At 40.1% G+C, this 19,431-nt stretch overlaps 1 protein-coding gene across 7 annotated transcripts in view; it reads right to left on the bottom strand.

The window, feature by feature from the left end:
• The window catches only part of FOXP2 (forkhead box P2), a 356,609-nt gene that overhangs the window by 296,243 nt on the left and 40,935 nt on the right, over positions 1 to 19,431 (bottom strand). For 4 of the 7 annotated variants that reach the window (XM_060279589.1, XM_060279591.1, XM_035128702.2 and 1 more), the window contains exon 2: positions 16,775 to 16,905. The exons of 1 other annotated variant lie outside the window; for it this stretch is intronic. The gene's annotated coding sequence lies outside the window, so the exon portion shown is untranslated. Of the gene's footprint in view, positions 1 to 14,753; positions 14,893 to 16,774; positions 16,906 to 17,465 lie in introns of all 7 variants that reach the window. 2 more of the 7 variants (XM_035128701.2, XM_060279587.1) reach the window with 2 other exon arrangements.

Genomic DNA, 19,431 nt, shown 5'->3' on the forward strand with positions numbered 1-19,431 from the left:
TGGTTTGAGTTATATTCATACAACCCTGAACCTGTCAGTGTCTTAGCTTTCAAAATAATTATAAAAATCAATAGCTATAATTCTTTAACAATGCACTCCTATGTTGGGAAAGATTGAGGGCACTAGAAGAAGGGGACGACAGAGGACGAGATGGTTGGACAGTGTTCTCGAAGCTACGAACATGAGTTTGACCAAACTGCGGGAGGCAGTGCAAGACAGGAGTGCCTGGTGTGCTATGGTCCATGGGGTCACGAAAAGTCGGACATGACTAAACGACTGAACAACAACAACAAATGCTTTTCTACTCAGAAGCCCCATTTAGTTCAATGGGTACTTACTATCAGATAAGTGTGTTATGATTTCAGTCCAAAAGTATTCAATAGTCTAAAACACACATATATACACACACATATTTTTCTAGTTTTACTAGTTTTGAGGTGTTGACATTTACAAACAAAAAACGTTCTTCATAATATTGAGGAGATGAGCAAAAGGCCCAACTGCATGATACTCTTCAGGAGAAGTCAATCACAGTCATTAATTCGCTGAAACTGAATGAGGTCTTGGAGAGCAGGAAATGAGGTGATGGCTTATTTTACATTCCAAGAATTATTCAACCACTTGTGACTGAGAACAATAACTCAACGAGGGGATCCTTGGGATAAGCAGGAGTTGCTCAAGACTCTCTAGTACAGTTTCTAGTAGAGAAGGATTGGATGGAACAACGGCAAAGCTGAGGCAAGGTTTGTTCAGGGCAGTATAAATCAAGTTCACCAAGCACTGAAATTTTAACTAGCAATATGAGGAGACATTTGAGTGATGCTCCCACTTACTAGGTTCATGTGAGAACCAGCAGTTCCTTGGTCTTCACCCGGCAGTATCTATGTGTTAGTTAGAGACGGCATCCAGAAATAAACTAATGCTAATTGCCTGTACAAGCATTACGGTACTGAAAATATTAACAGCATGATATTAACAGCATGAACAGAAATTCATGCACCCATGGACCCATTTTAATGGTTGCTCAGGCTTTTTCATGGCTGCTTGTGATGATGGCAGGTGGCATGAAGAAGTTTAACTTGCTCTCCCTGTCAAGGTCCTGACAAATATCACCTCCCAGAAGCTGCTGTTTGCAATTCAAGGGAAGCTCCCACTGATGCCAATGAAAGTTGCATTTCAAGGGGAAACAGCAGCTTCCAAAAGACATTTTATCTGGCAGGGAGAAAATGTTACATCTCCTAACCCCGAACTTCATGGTCATGAGGCTGCTCAGGCTTCCCCACAAATGCTATTTACATAACAAAAAAAAGAAAGGAGAAAATGTTATCTGCATTTGTGCAATTACCATAATGTCAAGTTTGGTCTTTTGAGATCTTTAAATTAAAGAAAACCTATTTTATCTTTAAAATCAATATAACTATCATGCAGACATCAAGTGAAGGGTGGAGTACATATTTCTAGAAGAAATTTATTTGAGAATTTATGGGACAACAAAAGCCATGACCTCTCAAATTACTCTCCAACACAAAATTAATGTATAACTAGTTTAATTTGTGATACATTGTTAGTGGAATGCATGCTGAAGGAACAAGGTTGGGGTTAACAGTTTATATTAGAGTGTGAGTTACAGGAAGTTGGTGTGAAAATTTTTCCACATACATTGAGAATGCAAAGAACTTTTTAGTCTAAGTGTGGTTTCTGTGTGACTGTTTAATATGATGTGAGAAACAAACTTACATTAGTGACACCACTGTAATTATAACAGAAGGAAGAGTGTTGACACTTGGAAAAAATTAAGCTTATGAATGATTTTTTTCATAGGTTTTAAGGTCAAAAGAATCTGCAAAGATTCTATCCCTATTTACTATATAATAAAAAGAAATGAAATTGCCATAGGTTTCACTGTACTATGCCCATTATTTTGAGTTTTGTTGAAATACATTCTCTGTAAAGGTCTGTTTGAACACTGTAATGCGACAGCTGTATGACAAACCACATTTCCTGTAATCTTTTCCACTCCTAAAGCATATATTTCTTTAGATTTATTTCTAATCTGAAAACAATCATAGTTGTGTTTTAACCACTATGTTATAGTAGTATATATTTTCCAAAGTGACTTTCAATTACAAATGCACATAGAATATACAATTTTAAACAAGAATAGATAAAAGATCATTAACTTCATCATGTAATAATGTAAGTAGGATGAATCCTGACCCACTCTACTAAACTATGAACACTGATACAGGCTAAGATATAATCATGCATTACGACCCCAGTTAGGAGCCAAATACCAGGAATGTCATTACCTTGTTCCCAAAGTTTGATAATGATACAAATCTCTCTGAAGAGAACATTCCACACTTGGGGAGCTGCCACCGAAGACGTCTGTCCTCATGATGCCAACCGCCATACCTCCCTCGAAGGGCAAACAAAGGGCCTCAGATGACAAAAGAAAGATCCAGGTACTTTCATGCAGGTAGAGGTGGTCCCTAAGGTACTGGGGTCCTGAGCCATATAAGGCTTTATAGGTCAAAAGCAGCACTTTGAATTCAACCCACAAACCAACTGAAAGCCAATGCAGTTCAGTCAGATCAGTGTTATATGATCAGATCTGTGGCACGATAAACCGGCAAAGAGCCCCCGGACGTTTCACGGTCTATTGACCCAGAGCCTCCCACGCCTTTATACTCATTTGCTGCAACCAACCAGTAACTGTACTGGTACACATATATTGGATCCCAGTCAGGTGAAAGGTAAACCAAACAAGTTTATTTAAGATGTTCTCACAAGCAAATAAATTCTTCAGTTTCTCAGGTACATTTGCTTAAACTTATCCTTTCCTACTAGTTCCCCCAACGTCCTCCTGACTCTGAAATTCCCTTCTTAATTCTCTCTCAGACTCAGCACAATAGCTAACCTCTCTAGCTCTATTCTAACCCTCTCTCCCTCAACTCTCTGACTCTCTCACTTATATCCTCCCTGCTTCTGCCTGTTGTTTAGTCGTTTAGTCGTGTCCGACTCTTCGTGACCCCATGGACCAGAGCACGCCAGGCACTCCTGTCTTGCACTGCCTCCCGCAGTTTGGTCACTCATGTTGGTAGCTTCGAGAACACTGTCCAACCATCTCGTCCTCTGTTGTCCCCTTCTCCTTGTGCCCTCCATCTTTCCCAACATCAGGGTCTTTTCCAGGGAGTCTTTTCTTCTCATGAGGTGGCCAAAGTATTGGAGCCTTAGCTTCACGATCTGTCCTTCCAGTGAGCACTCAGGGCTGATTTCCTTCAGAATGGATAGGTTTGATCTTCTTGCAGTCCATGGGACTCTCAAGAGTCTCCTCCAGCAGCACCATAATTCAAAAGCATCAATTCTTTGGCGATCAGCCTTCTTCATGGTCCAGCTCTCACTTCCATACATCACTATTGGGAAAACCATAGCTTTAACTATACGGACCTTTGTTGGCAAGGTAATGTCTCTGCTTTTTAAGATGCTGTCTAGGTTTGTCATTGCTTTTCTCCCAAGAAGCAGGCATCTTTTAATTTCATGACTGCTGTCACCATCTGCAGTGATCATGGAGCCCAAGAAAGTAAAATCTCTCACTGCCTCCATTTCTTCCCCTTCTATTTGCCAGGAGGTGATGGGACCAGTGGCCATAATCTTAGTTTTTTTTATGTTGAGCTTCAGACCATATTTTGCACTCTCCACTTTCACCCTCATTAAAAGGATCTTTAATTCCTCCTCACTTTCTGCCATCAAGGTTGTGTCATCAGCATATCTGAGGTTGTTATTTCTTCCGGCAATCTTAATTCCGGCTTGGGATTCATCCAGTCCAGCCTTTTGCATGATGAATTATGCATATAAGTTAAATAAGCAGGGAGACAATATACAGCCTTGTCGTACTCCTTTCCCAATTTTGAACCAATCAGTTATTCCGTATCCAGTTCTAACTGTAGCTTCTTGTCCCACATAGAGATTTCTCAGGAGACAGATGAGGTGATCAGGCACTCCCATTCCTTTAAGAGCTTGCTATAGTTTGCTGTGGTCGACACAGTCAAATGCTTTTGCATAGTCAATGAAGCAGAAGTAGATGTTTTTCTGGAACTCTCTAGCTTTCTCCATAATCCAGCACGTTTGCAATTTGGTCTAGTTCCTCTGCCCCTTCGAAATCCAGCTTGCACTTCTGGGAGTTCTCAGTCCACATACTGCTTAAGCCTGCCTTGTAGAATTTTAAGCATAACCTTGCTAGCGTGTGAAATGAGCGCAATTGTGCGGTAGTTGGAGCATTCTTTGGAACTGCCCTTCTTTGGGATTGGGATGTAGACTGATCTTCTCCAATCCTCTGGCCACTGCTGAGTTTTCCAAACTTGCTGGCATATTGAGTGTAGCACCTTAACAGCATCATCTTTCAAAATTTTAAATAGTTCAGCTGGAATATCATCACTTCCACTGGCCTTGTTATTAGCAGTGCTTTCTAAGGCCCATTTGACTTCACTCTCCAGGATGTCTGGCTCAAGGTCAGCAACCACACTACCTGGGGTGTACGAGACCTCCATATCTTTCTGGTATAATTCCTCTGTGTATTCTTGTCACCTCTTCTTGATGTCTTTGTTTGGAATTTGTTTGGAAGCAACAATTATACAGTGAAAGGCAAGTTAAACAACCAGTGTGACCAATTATCTATCGTTCCTCCATAACCTTCCATGTGTTTGAGGCAGCCATCTCTCCTTATCTTCCTACACACATGCAAAATAACAAAATCCATCCATGGTGGTCACTTGTATCTTGCAGTTTTAGTACACATTTAATAAGTGGATAAACCTACTCACATTTATCACCTGTAAGTTGGTCATCTGTGTTCACCCTCAGTTAATGTTACAACAAATTCCTCTCATTGCCAGAAGGCTGATTCTTAGTGATTCATGCATGAACAAGACTCTCAACAGGAGATAAGTTATTCCTTTCTACATGACTTGGTACCCAGTGTTTGAATCTTGTTTTATAATTTCTGCACACTTATTTACACTTCAAAGTTCTTAGCTTCCTTTTCTGGCTTTGTAAACATCACAATATAACCCATCCATCTCCTGTCTTCATACACATACCGTCTATGTAAGACTCAAACCATCCTAAGGAGATAGGTACAAGGGACAAGGTAATGGCAATAGTACCCCATGCTAAGCAAGTATAGTAATAAAGTTCATCCTTCTCTGATGCCTGTCAGTTATTTTCTACATAACTTACTAAAATCGTTGTGTAAAAATTCATGACTTAAAATTCTTTAGGATATATATTATTTGTTTATTTATTTTATTAAATTTCTATGCCGCCCTTCATCCAAGGATCACTGGGCAATTTACAATACAAAAACACATACTATGTACAAAAAGTACAAAAAAATACATACTATGTATGAAAAAAATAACCATCGCCACACAATATTTTATTTTACTTAAGTTATCTTCAATCTTATTCTCTTGATGCCACACTCCCTTTTCACTTACAGCCACAAAATGGACACTGAGAATGGCTTTAACCTGCCATTCCAGCTTTCAAGAGCCTGAGGAGTGCTACAGCATCAAACCTTACTCCTGCATCAGCATTGTCCTGAATCTTCTTTTGACCTCCGTAAAACACTTTGTGATGCAGCACTGCTGTACTGCTTGTGCCGATTATACAAAATTACTGGCAGGCATATTGCACTACAGGAAAATTAAGATACTCTATCTTAGATTAATACCTAAATGCCCCAAAAGAAAGACCTGTGTGTAAAATACCATCTAAACTGATTTTTAGAACCAGGACTCATCTGTACTATATATTTAAAGCTGTATCATGCCACTTTAAATTCTCCTGGCTTCCCCCCTTAAATATATATATATCCTGGGAACTGTGGTTTGTTATGGGTGCTGAAAATTGTCCCCTCACAGAGCTACAACTTCCAGACTGGTATAACCATCAATACCTCTTCCTAGGGAACACTGCAAATTGTAGCTCTGTGAGGGGACACAACTCAAACTGCAGTTCCCAGGTTATATAGTGCAGATGTAGTCATAGATGGGCTTAACACAATAGTGTGTGTTACTGTTAACCATGACTTTTGTCATACACAGGACTTATTTTCTCTGAAGCTAGTCTCCCACCACCACATTCTTCTTTTCTTTAAAGTCCTCACAAACCATAGCAAATGAGATATATTGCCCTCTCAAAGAATGATGTGTTACCTCACGAAATTATGAACATGTTTTTCAGAACCCAATTACAGCTGCCAATTTGAGATTGGGATTTGAGATTCAGCTTCCTGGTGCTGAATACTTTTATTTTCCTAACTGTAGCCAGAAACACCTTTCTAAACATATCCTGCTTAGCTTTATTTTTCTAAATGTATCTTCAGAAGGTTTATAAAACTGCCTAAAAATACTGGGTGCTGTATATTTAATGTAAAAACGGGACAGAATTGTCACTTTGCACGAGAAGACAGGCGCTACTAGAAATTAAAAATTACTTATTTCGAATGGTGCAACCACAAGCAGTGAAGTTACCGTATGAAGGATCTAAAAGTGAGGGAGCCACTTGTCAGTGTCACTGGCTTTCATTCCCTTCTTCCCACATACATCCTCAAGCAATCCATCTGCATTACTGCCAAAGACAGCAAAGCATCACACGAGGATCACAGATGGGCAGTTGTATTGCAAGTGCAACACTGCGAAGTAAATACTGGAAAAGGTTTGGCTCCAGCAGTTTTAGGTTTGCAAATATCTGTGCCAACCAAATGTTTTAGCAGCACAATTTCTGCATTTAGTAGATCTTTTTGAGGGAAAACAAAAAATATCCTGAGGCAATATAAGCACTTAATCCTCTACAAACACTGAATAGGGAACAACCTTTTAAATCATCTTAAATATTTACAATGCCATCAGCTTGCAAACTTCCTGGAAATACTTCATGTGTCTTAAAACTTATGCTACTGACAAAACACTAAAAGTTGCGTAAGTAACTAAGTCACCAGAGATTCTCTACAGTTCTGTATACAGTATACCTTTCTAGTTTCTCACCCAGCTGGCACCAGCAGCCTTTCTTGAACTAACAAAGGTCATTTCCTTCTAACCTACTTTTCTTACATTTTGCATATGAAACAGAGCCAAGAGTTCTGCTGACATTTTGCCCAACAATCAGAAGGAAGGGAAACAATCAATATGGAGATGATTGTAGGCATTAACTTTCATCAGTTAAATTAAAACTCTACAGTAAAGGCAACCAGCATAGTATCCCTGGACAGGAAGCTAAAGTGTGCCATGTAAACTAGCTGTCTTTAGTGAATGCATTGTGCCTCAGATCGCAAAAAGAGTTAGGATGGGTTATATTCATCCTACAGAAATATAAAGAGAAACTAGGAATATCAGCATTCAAAACCCAATAGAGCTCTAAATTAGTCAAGCTAGGGAAAACCTTCCAAACAACTATATTCCTGTGCAGGCCATATCTTGAGTACCTACCTTTTTGTTTTGTTTTCTCTTGTCTCATAATTGTAAACTGCTTAGGTTTTATCTACAGCATATGCATTTTGTTAAGTAAATAAAATAGAATCACAGAGTCATAGAATTATAGAGTTGGCAGGGACCACAAGCATCATCTAGTCCAGGGATCCCCAAACTTCGGCCCTCCAGATGTTTTGGACTACAATTCCCATCTTCCCCGGCCACTTGTCCTGTTAGCTAGGGATCATGGGAGTTGTAGGCCAAAACATCTGGAGGGCCACAGTTTGGGGGTGCCTGATCTAGTCCAATCCCCTGCAATGCATGATTCTTTTGCATAATGTGGGGCTCGAACTCACAACCCTGAGATGAAGTGTCTCATGCTCTACCAACTGCACTGGCCAGGACTCTCCCTTCCCTTTATCATAGTGTTGCACGTCACCAATCTCCAAGCAGTGCAAGAGTCCAGGGGTTCCAGGCGTTTACCCTGGGTCTCTGCTTCCTTTTCAGAATGAGGTACAGCAGAGACTGTGGTGTCTTTATGATATATGGTTTATGTACACATATATACAAGGGGTTCACAGCATTAAGACTCCTTGTTTGTCCCATAGCCGCAGCCTTGAATGCAAGGAGAAATCAAACATTGAGCTCTGCCTCTCTGGTTTTCCAGCCTGCAGCTTTACTTCTAGGTTGCATTACAGCAAACTCTCAACACAAAAACTCAGCCTTGTCTTTCAGAGAGCCAGAGGAGGGGCTCCACCCATTTGTCATCTGGCACAAAGCCCCCTTTCTTTTGCTTTCTTAATGGCCCATCTTCTTTCCATGTTTCTCTTAATGGCCCATCACCCAGGTGATCACCTGAGCATTGGAAGCTAGCCTAGCTTAATTATCTTCTAAAACTCGCTGGGTCCAGGAAATACAAGTGTGTGGCACCCACAAACTTATGAGAATACAGTTATTACTAAATGATTTCTGCAATACATATGGAAGAACAACAATGAGGTGTTTTCCCTCTGGATATTTTAATTTTAACCTAGCTTCTTAAAATAGTACAATTACCCACATAAGAATACTACCATGAAATATCAGTACAGCTAAAAGCTAAAAAAAAATGCAAACCTATACAGTGGTACCTCCTGTTGCAGACGGGATCCAGTCTGGTAGGATCCTGAGGTTTGCACATGGCGAAACACTTTGGGTTTGCCGCTTTCGCAACCCAAAGTTTACATCACCCGAGGGTAACGTAAGCCAAGGTGCTACTGTACATCCTTATCTGACATTAGTAGACATGCATATACAGTACATGTTTTAAACATGTGTCGACTTTCATTCATGAACAGACATCCTGAACAAATGAGAGTTTCTATTTCTGTTCTCTCTGGAAACTTCCATCTTATGCAATCTCAACTTATTGCTAATGTTTGTATCTAGATTCTCGTTTGTTGATTTTTACAGCATTCTTAGCCCTCATCTATAATCCAGTCCCTCCTTTATCTTAATCTCAGTCTTCAACACATTACACCTTAGACCTTATATTAGGTATTTGGAAATTGAGCTTCTCTTCCTACTATCAACAACTGCAAAAATGAATAAACTGCTGAAATTATCAGAGGATACCTACTCAAGAGTAGACCCACTGTTATCAGTGGGATTAAGTAAACTATTCACTGATTTCAACATCACAGTAACTTTGTAATTATTTGGAGTAACTGGGAATAAAAAGAAGTCTATGGTAACTAGTGCTCATGTTTGGAATTAGGGGTTTCAAACAACAATAGTACTATAGGGTTAAAACAAAAACCATTTGTACAGCTTTCTCATTAAACCCATCTATTTTTCTGTTCAGGAATATTTAAGATCTGCATTGCTTTGTGAGATCTCTGTTAATTAGTTTAACATTATTGGTGTTAATAAAATACACAAACACCCCCCCCCCCATAGAGCAGATGGCTTCTGCAATTACACATCTTATCTACAGTATTTGTGATGCTGCCGTCTTTTATATCCTTTTGGTTGAAGATGGGCTTATGTAAATGGTAGAGTAGCAATCAACATCTAAGTTTCCATTTCCTCATATAAATCCTGTCTACTTCCTGGCAATACAAACATATACTTACGGTACTTATATTTACTTAAAATAATGTAAAAATGTATCCAATAATATAGCAAAGTTTCAAACACAAATAAACTTTTGAAATGCTAATACAATATTGTTAGGAAAGTTGTGCACCACGCCCAATTTCTGCTGAGGGGGGTCCAGGAGCTTACCCAGGGTCGCATTTCCGTTGGGTGTCAAGATGCAGTACAGCAGGCATCCCCAAACTTCGGCCCTCCAGATGTTTTGGACTACAATTCCCATCTTCCCCAACCACTGGTCCTGTTAGCTAGGGATCATGGGAGTTGTAGGCCAAAACATCTGGAAGGCCGCAGTTTGGGGATGCCTGCAGTACAGCATCAGATTCCAAGACATCTCCATGTCTCTGTCCCAGCCAGCTTTCAGTCAACCAACCAAGATGGTTCTGACCTTCAAAAGAACACATGGACTTCTACCTATTTCCTCCATCTTGTTCCCAGAACGCTTGCTGCAAGCCTCTGTGTTCCCCACTGTGGGCACAGCTTGCCCCTCCTGTTTCCAATCCTAAACCTTTCTCTGCCCACAGTAAGCATGACAACTCTTGTTTTCAACAGACCCAAGGAAACCTCTGTGATGTGTAGATGCCTGGCCATTGTTTCATCATGGCTTGCATTCAACCATCCTGGCCAGGCTTGTTTGCATAGGATAAACCCAGGGATTTCCATGTTTGGCACAGTTCAGGAGAACTGTCCTTCAATGTCCTAAATATTATATGAATTCTACCATTTTACTAATTTCTAATGTTTACTAACTCTAGATCTGTAACAATATTGAAATAATACATGCATATACAAATTTACAAGTCAATCCTTAGCCCCAGATCTGCTGGCTGAATAAGGTTAGGATTAGGTCCATGGAAATCTACACCGGCATATTTCTACCAGTGGTGGTATGGTGTGGTGTTTCCAAACAGCAGTAGCTAGCATTAAGCCCCAAAATGAGGCATTCCAGTGGTGGGGAACACATAGAACAGAAGTGGCCTCTGATTCACTGGGTCTAAAGTTCTTGCATCCCGCTGAGCTGGCCTATCCTGAGCCCTATCACCTACACTAACCTGGTCAAATCCCATAGGAATGCATTGGGAGAAAAAAATTGTAAGTAGAAGCAACCCTATCTAAAAATTCGTAAGTAGAAAGTAGAAAAAATCCTATCCTATCTAAACCACACCCAAGATGGCGGACGGAGCTCCATTCGTAAGTAGAGTTATTCGTAAGTAGAGGTACCACTGTACAAAATTGCCTATTGAACTAGTTGGGAATAATCAGAACCAGCCAGTGCATTGCGTGCAGTGAAGCAGCTGCCTCAGGCTTCCATCACCAAAATGCCCCCCTCTCCCCATGTTTTGGTGGGAGGGGCTGCATTCTGGGGCACAGCAAGGCCTTGTGGAATGTTCCCCCTCTCACCAAGTTCAGCCAGAAGCGGGATGTTCCGGAGGTGGCGTGGCAGCAGGAGGTAGCACATTCCAGTTTTGCCTCAGGCGGTGAAATGGGATGGGCCTAAGAATAGTTATTATACCTGGAGCTTAGGGCTTCACCAACAGATAACCTTTATGAACTGTACTGGGCAAGGCTTCTAGAAGCTACAGTAGGGTACTATTATTAACTGATAGATAGTGGCTGCAAGAAGCATTTCATCATCCACTTGGGCAAATGCAGTGCTGCACAATTATCACCTGCTGCATTTTGTTTTGTGAAGGACACTCTCAGCCAGTTAGCATGATATCAGAGATAGCATTTTGAAGCTTCATTATGAGCTTACAATAAATACCAACTTTGGCCTTATGTACTGTACTATTAAACTGTATTATTACATCATAATACTGTACTTTTAATTGCTGCCTGGCTAGTCTCTTTATGACGATATAAAATAAATTGCAAATGAGATCCACACATCCTGAAATCCTGAAATGAAAATTATTTACGACGATAGGCCACCATTCTGGATATTAGAAATGCCTCCCCATCTAAATTTCAGGCTCATATGGTACCCTTTGTTCATACTCTTTTGCTTTTATCACAAAACTTCCTCTGATTATGGCTTGACTGCTACACTGAACTCTGTGACCAAAGTTTCCAAGATGTCTTTATACCTCGTGCTGGTGTTGCTTTAAGTGAGGAAAAAAGGCTGCTTCAGAATATTAAGGGGTGCTGCACCATGTTCCGTACAGTATAGTTACAGGTAGGTAGCCGTGTTGGTCTGCTGTAGTCAAAAAAAAAAAATCCTTCCAGTATCACCTTAGAGACCAACTAAGTTTGTCATTGGTATGAGCTTTCGTGTGTATCAGAAGAAGTGTGCATGCACACAAAAGCTCATACCAGTGACAAACTTAGTTGGTCTCTAAGGTGCTACTGGAAGGATTTTTTTAATTCGTTCAGTAGAATGTGTTAGGGCTGATCTACATACCACATGGAAGACACTTAGGGTACGTACACATTAAAAGCTGTAAAGCAGTTTTTCTCACTGCATTTTCCATTTGATTTTGCAAATCCTGTTTCTACTCCGCCTGCTCTCTAAGCATAGTTTCCCACTACCACTACTACCACTTCCAGATACCCCAAATCCTACTGGTGAAGCTTTTGGCCCTCCTACTCTGACGCCACGCCCCCTGCCCAGCGTAGATCACCATCCTGTGGCTGCAGCAATGATCCTATCTATACATCTTCCCAATGAAATGTGATTTATTTCCAAATAAGAGAGGAAAAGTCTAAGTGAACACATCACAGAGCTGATGTTTAAACTCTTTCTTAGCATTTGTAGCCCTTCCTTTGACAATTTTGAAGTCAGAGTGAAACTAGATTTGGGGAAACCACATGAAAAAGCAGTATTTCAGGGGGGAAGTGGATTGTGGGTAATGGTGAGTGCAGCTGACAGGATGCTTATCACCTTCTTAGGGTGGGAAGGTTGGAGGCAAAGAGCCCAATCCATTTGATGCATCAATATACACTAAAAACTTACCATGCAAAAAAGCTGTCCATGTGGTAGCTGTAATATGAAACCAGCTTTGAATTTCTAGAAGTCAATACAAATGTGGGCAAAATGGATGCAAATGAATCTGCACTAAGTAAATTGCACAGAGTGTGGAACAGGCAGCTGAGCTAACATATTGTTAAAAGAGATTTCATTCTTCTTCTGCAGCACTGCTAATGACTTATGCTGTTTTAACACGGGGCAGGAGGTTGTGATGCCTAATTCATCTGTGTTTACAAAGCACTGTACAATTTTAAGATAACATAAAATGAATTGGCAGTAATTTCTTTATTCTCAGTATCCTAAACTGTCAAAGTACCTAGGCAAGAGAAACCCATGCTGCTACTCTACCACCACTATCCACAGAACTGGAATCCAGCACTTTTTCATTCAGCAGGATAGTTAAGACAATAGAATAAATTTTACAAAACAGTATGATGTGCACATGAAATGCTTGTTTAGATTTTCTACAAACACATGTTCCACAGTGTATTTGACTTATAGACTTCATCGTCAGGAATATGCAATGAAACATATTTTTGAGTTCATCAACATGGGAGTTTGGGGGACGGAATACGAAGATCCTCCTAACCAATATTTTATCTGATTTCAAATCAACAAGAAAAAGTTACAGCTTCTACTAAATGCAATAATAAAAAATACTGCATGCTCCCCCCCCCACACATACCAAAAAAGGCATCAGATCCTCAATATTAGTCTGTCAATCTTTATGCAATCTACTGTATATCACCATCACTCGCATCTGCTCGGAATTTGATGCTACAGTGGATGAAGCTCCATTGGAAATGTCCAGAGCATTATGAAGTTTAGTTTTTGTTGGATCAATTTAAGTTACTGAAGTCCCAAGGATGTGGAGAGGACACTTGAAGGGGTCTGGACAACCGCACTTTCTCCCTGACCCTTGTCATTCATGGCCTGTAAGTGTTAGCCAGGAAGGATTGACTGGGTGGACTGAAGGGGAAGTTAGTGCCTCTTTACAGAAAGGTGTAATGTCTATTGTCTTGAACAGGGGTTCCCAACAAAATTTTCTCGAGGACCCCTCATCGAGCCGCTATTGTGACAAGGACCCCCATTAATTCCTAATCCTAAAATTAAAAACTGAGAGCCATTTTTAACTACGCGAACTGTAGCTTCCACGAAAAACAATGCTTTGTTTACAAACACTACTGTTTTGGCAAAGAGGCAACGCGCGCCAGGGAGGAGGGAGGGGAATGGAGCACACAAATGAAGCCGACGCGCGCAAAGCATCTTGGGGAGGTGAGCGTTAGTAGAATGCACGCGCTGCCTCTTTGCAAAACAGTAGTGTTTGTAAAGCGCTACCTAACGGCATACAGCAGAACCACTGCCTCTATCTAATTCTAGTTTTGCGCTAGACTCTGCTCCTGCAGGAAGCGGCCAGAACAAAAAATCTGTTATTATACGAAATATACTTAATATATTTTTTATTCTAATAGCATCTTGCGGACCCCTCTGGCATAGCTCGCGGACCCCTGGGGGTCCGTGGACTACCTGTTGGGAACCACTGGTCTTGAAAGAGGTGGCAAAATATCCCCTCCATGGTCCCAAGGGTGCATTGATAGCTATTGGCAGTGTGCTAACATTCCTTTTGGAGGGACAAGGTGACTGAGATTGTGGTGGTTGACCAGACACAAAGTATGTCTGGAGGAAGCTGATTATCTAGACCCATTTCAATCTTGCTTCAGGAAGCCTGGATTTAGCACCAAAGCAGCCTTACGTCACTCAAACTAACAACTTGTGTGTGGGGAAATACTGTATCCATTTACTAACACATTTACTGCTGTATCATGAAAATGTATCACAGAGGTGTACAACAACATAAAACCAAACAATAAAAACCAAACAATAATATCATAAAAGCAAGAGGAAATTAAAAATCAAACATCAATAGAGCATTGTGGTGGGTGTGCTCCTAATTGCCTGCATAGGCCTAGTGCAGGCATGTCAAACCTGCGGCCCTCCAGATGTTTTGGCCTACAACTCCCATGATCCCTAGCTAGCAGGACCAGAGGTTGGGGAAGATGGGAATTGTAGTCCAAAACATCTGGAGGGCCGCAGGTTTGACATGCCTGGCCTAGTGGATTAGAAAAGTTTCCAGCAGGCGTTTAAAAGTTGGCCCAGATGGAGCAGCTGATACCACTGACCTCCTGGAGTGACTGGAGATTGGGAGCTGGAAACACTGTTACAGCAGTTCTGCATCTATCTCCAAGTCTGGGAGGCTTTTGCTCAGATTCTTGGCATTTGCGCTATGGCATTCTGCAGGATTTCATTTAGTCTCCCATGCTTTTTAACATCCATATGAACAGTGAAGTTCCAGTTCAGACCATAGAGGAGAGGAAAAAGCAAGGTATGAAATCACACAGATTAAGTCTACAGTTGATAGTAGTCTGAGACACAGAATATTAAAGTGTCTGTTCCTGCAATGGGTAAACCAGGGTAGGTGTGGTTTATGGTTGTTTGTTTAGACCATGAGTATGGCAAAGTTAAGAAAGGGGAAATGACTCCCTATTCCCTTTCCCATTCTCCACATTATACTGCTATAAAATGCTCATCAGGTAGTGTTTGTGGGGTACATGTGAAATTATTTCTATTTTCATTCCTGAATCTCACTGTAAGGCTTGACAGTACTAAGTTCTTGCTTAGGGCGCCTGAAATTTCAAAACAGAAGCACTTCTATTAGCAAGTAGAGATACATGGCAATACTGCACTGCAGGTCCTACCTGCTGGTACCAATTCATAATCAAACTTCTACTTGTCCGCAAGAATGAAAAAATAAAGATCTTTCATTTTTGAGATAAGCGTATTTTAGAAATGTGTAATTTGAAGGATGAATATATTGGACCTATGTTCAAATCCATACTCAGTCATAGACTTGGTACATTATTTTGCGGAACCTGCCATAACTCGGTCTCAGTACTTTCATATGTAAAATGGGCTTGATATTTCTGAACTGGGTGTGGAGAAAACAAACCAAATATTGCCAATCACCTCTGCATAGTTCCATCCTTATTTTAGACATTGTGATATAGCGGTATATCACAATGTTTAACTGGTGATATATCGCAATGTTGAAAATTAGGTATCGCCCAGCCCTAAATATTATCATAAATATATACACATCATTATGCACACATCTAGGTATACAACCTTCACTGTAAGAAATGGAATAATCTGAAAAGTCCTACGTGCTCTCAAAATTTAAAGATATAAAAGCATTAACAGAAGAATCAGAGTGAACTAACTCTTTAAGTTTTGATGTGGAATGATTTCACTATGAGATTCAAGAGGTGTATCTAAATAATTTTGTACAAATAGTACTTCTTTCACTACTGACTGGGTTGCAATGTTTGGTTTTAGTTCCGATTAGGAAATGAAAATGCAAGTCCTCTCTTTATGTAATCTAAAATGTTCCATTAGGAGCAAAACATTGTAACTAATTAGACACAGATTACTGAAAGTCAAGAGAAGCAGTGTTCTGGATGAGATGAAGGTTTCAGCACCAGTGATCACCAACAAAGTAAATTAAATCATTTCCCCTTTCCAGTGCCCACATCTTCACCTACAGGCCTGGGCTTATTGCCAAGCATAATATTAATATTCTCTTGTGGAAAAGGTGTGAAAATTTGCCAATATAAAGTACGGGCAAAATTATTTGCTTCCCTTCTCCAGCTTTCTAGCAGAAATTAGGGATATGAATGTTTCTCCCCCTGCACAGTTTTCAAATTTTCCTGTGAACTTGAGATGTGCAATTTTTTCAGGAGGAATGCTTGTTCTAAAATCATTCATCCTGTCCCAAGCAGCAAACTTCCACATAATTTTTTTCTGTTCAGCTAGAATTCCTCCTCTACATTCATATGAAGGAACGAACAGGCAGGAATTCAATCTAGTCCAATATCAGAAGACAAAAAAATGAATGGGGAATAGGGGGACAAACAGCGCATCAGGGACAGACTGTCCAGAATTTTGGGGTCACCAGTGCATTGTGGAGGAAAGTGCTTCTATACCTCCCTTCTGCCTATTCTGTCCCAATTGACAAAGAAGTTTGCTGATTGTCATTCACAAATGGGACAGAATTGATAAGTGAATTAACAGAGTAAGTTATACTATACCATGGACAATATTAAGTACTCAATACTAGCTAAGAAAGGTTCACTGAAACACTTACATTTCTTTCAGCTCCTCTTTTCTCCTATTTTTGCAAGAGGACTTCTTTCTTTCTGCTTGTAATGGCCTTTCCTCAATCACTTGGCTCTCAAAAAGTTAAGAAATGAGGTCCCTTCAGAGACAGTGAGTTATCTGCATGACAAAGAACAGAGAAATGTTTAGATCTGATAGCCTGTTTTATACTAAATTGTTCCTGTGGGTTTTTCAAACCATTCCCAGCTCCCTTTCATTTATTACAGAAAAGTTTCATTGCATATTTATGCAGTGTATTAAGCTGAGGAATAAAGGACTTACATATTTTTGCCAAACACCTGAAAACCAAGACAGACAGGTAAATTAACTCTGTCCTGAAGGATATTTATAAAGGAAAGTTTTAACATAACACAACCGTGCTTAGAAAATTACATTTCTTCCTGCAATATTTTAATCCCAAATTTATCTTGGGATAGCTTTGGCAGAACTCTGGGATCACTCTGGAAAGCTTGCATTACAACTTGTAGAAATGTCAGGGATAAGATATACAACAAGTGTAAGACTGAAAGTTCCAAAGTAGAATATTGCATAATGTATCAAAAATTCAGCAAATTTTGTCTGGGGTGTGTGTGGCTGATGCTGTTTAAACTGTGGCGCGGCTAAAGGGGGCTCCATTGGTGTTGACCTTTAAAGCCCTAAATGGCCTCGGCCCAGTATACCTGAAGGAGCGTCTCGTCCCCCATCGTTCTGTCCAGACACTGAGGTCCAGCGCAAAGGGCCTTCTAGCGGTTCCCTCACTGCAAGAAGCAAAGCTACAGGCACCCACTCTGTGGAGTAATATGTTAGTTTCCAAATTAAAAGATTAAGCATTTTTTTAAATGGTTGTACATGTACTTGGTAGCTTTCAGGGTATACAGAATGTGAGGCAGACAGTAAGATGGAATGCCCTCCCATCAGATGTAAAGGAAATAAACAACTATTCGACTTTTAAAAGACACCTGAAGGCAGTCCTGTATAAGGAAGTTTTTAATGTTTGATGTCTTACTGTGTTTTAATTTGTTGGAAGCTGCCCAGAGTAGCTGGGGTAACCCTGTCAGGTGGGCAGCATATCTATCATCATCAACAGCAGCTTTAATGGGAATTTCAAAAGTTATTTACTTTATTAAATTAGCATCGTAATCCACAAACCAATTTTACAAACTCCAAGTTTGTCCAGGCCCGCTTATAGCCATTATATATTTTATTTATTTTTAAATTATTCAATTTCACAATTGCATAGGGGGCTATGTCTGACTTCTAGAAAGTGTCTAGAATTTTACATAGGTATCCATTTCTAACAAGTATCTATACACATCTCAGATGTAAACTCCAATGAGTTCAATTAGACTTGTTCTTAAGTATGTATAGGACTGTAGCCTAAACAATGCATAATGTCCTCTATGAATTGCCTGATAGGAATATACAGTACAGTACTGCATATATTCCTATATTCCTGGCCTGGTTGACAAAGACAAGAGCAGACTGCACAAGCATGCGAGATCCCAGAGGGGAACTCGCAGCCATTTTGCTACTCCCTGGTCCTTTATTTTGCAGCACCAAGCCAAACTAAAACAGGAGGGATTACCGATATATAGAGGGTTACCAATGCATAGATAATTGCCAAGAAAATCCAACACCATCACATTTGATTACAAAAGAGGAAACTTCCTCAAAACAAAGGCATTGGTTAAAAGGAAGTTGAAAGGGAAAGTCAAGAGGGTCAATCACTACAAAATGCCTGGGCTTATTCAAAACCACAATGAAAGCTCAGCAGGAACAGAAGTCTTGTCCAAGTGAGGAGAACAAAAAGGAACATCAAAGTATTGAGGTACAACAAGGTCTCAATATTGTTTCATTTACCTTTTCTGTCAGTCTCACCTGGCCATGCAGAGTAGGCATGTAAGTGGCCCACATGAAATGAAAGTCTGACCCATTCTCGTCCCGACTAGTGAAAGCCAGTTGCAAGATGGTGGGTCCTATATTATCTGAACTTGTTCTTTTTCATTCAGGCAGCATGCCAATAGCCACAAATCTGCAGGCAGCTATTACCCTGCTTCCAGCCTTCCTCTTTAGCTAGCTCAAAGTTACTAAAATCACACATCAATATCCTTAATCCCTGCTTTTCAAATGGTTTTCTCTTTCAAATATACTCCGTACATAAAACACATAAACCTAAGGATTTTAATTAATTCATTTTGTACCCACATTACATGTCATGTTTGTGTACATTTTGGTATCTTGTTTTAACAAAGAGCAAGTCTGTTATTTCCTAAAATGTTTTATTTATTGTATTCAAAGTTAAATTAAGGGAGAAACATTGGGAATAGAACAAGATTCGAAATGCACAAAGGCTCACTTATTATATTTAATGTTTAAGCAGTTGCTTAGGTATTAGTCTTTTTTCCTTTCTCCCTGGAAAAGAAGCTAAGAGAAAATCTTGGGGGGGGGGGAATACCTTATCTGCATTCCTTTTGCGATTCAGTATGGATGGACAACAGAATTTCCTAAATGTTTCCTATTCAGTGCTAGATATGTAATTACCTTCGGTTCATAGTCTAGACATTATTGCTTTGGTAGTATTTAAGACTCCTTGTAACATGCTTGCTGTTTTTAAGTAAGCCAGGCTAAATCTTGACCAGATAAATT

Source organism: Zootoca vivipara, chromosome 10 (assembly GCF_963506605.1).
Source record: "Zootoca vivipara chromosome 10, rZooViv1.1, whole genome shotgun sequence".
Classification (NCBI taxonomy): Eukaryota; Metazoa; Chordata; class Lepidosauria; order Squamata; family Lacertidae; genus Zootoca; species Zootoca vivipara.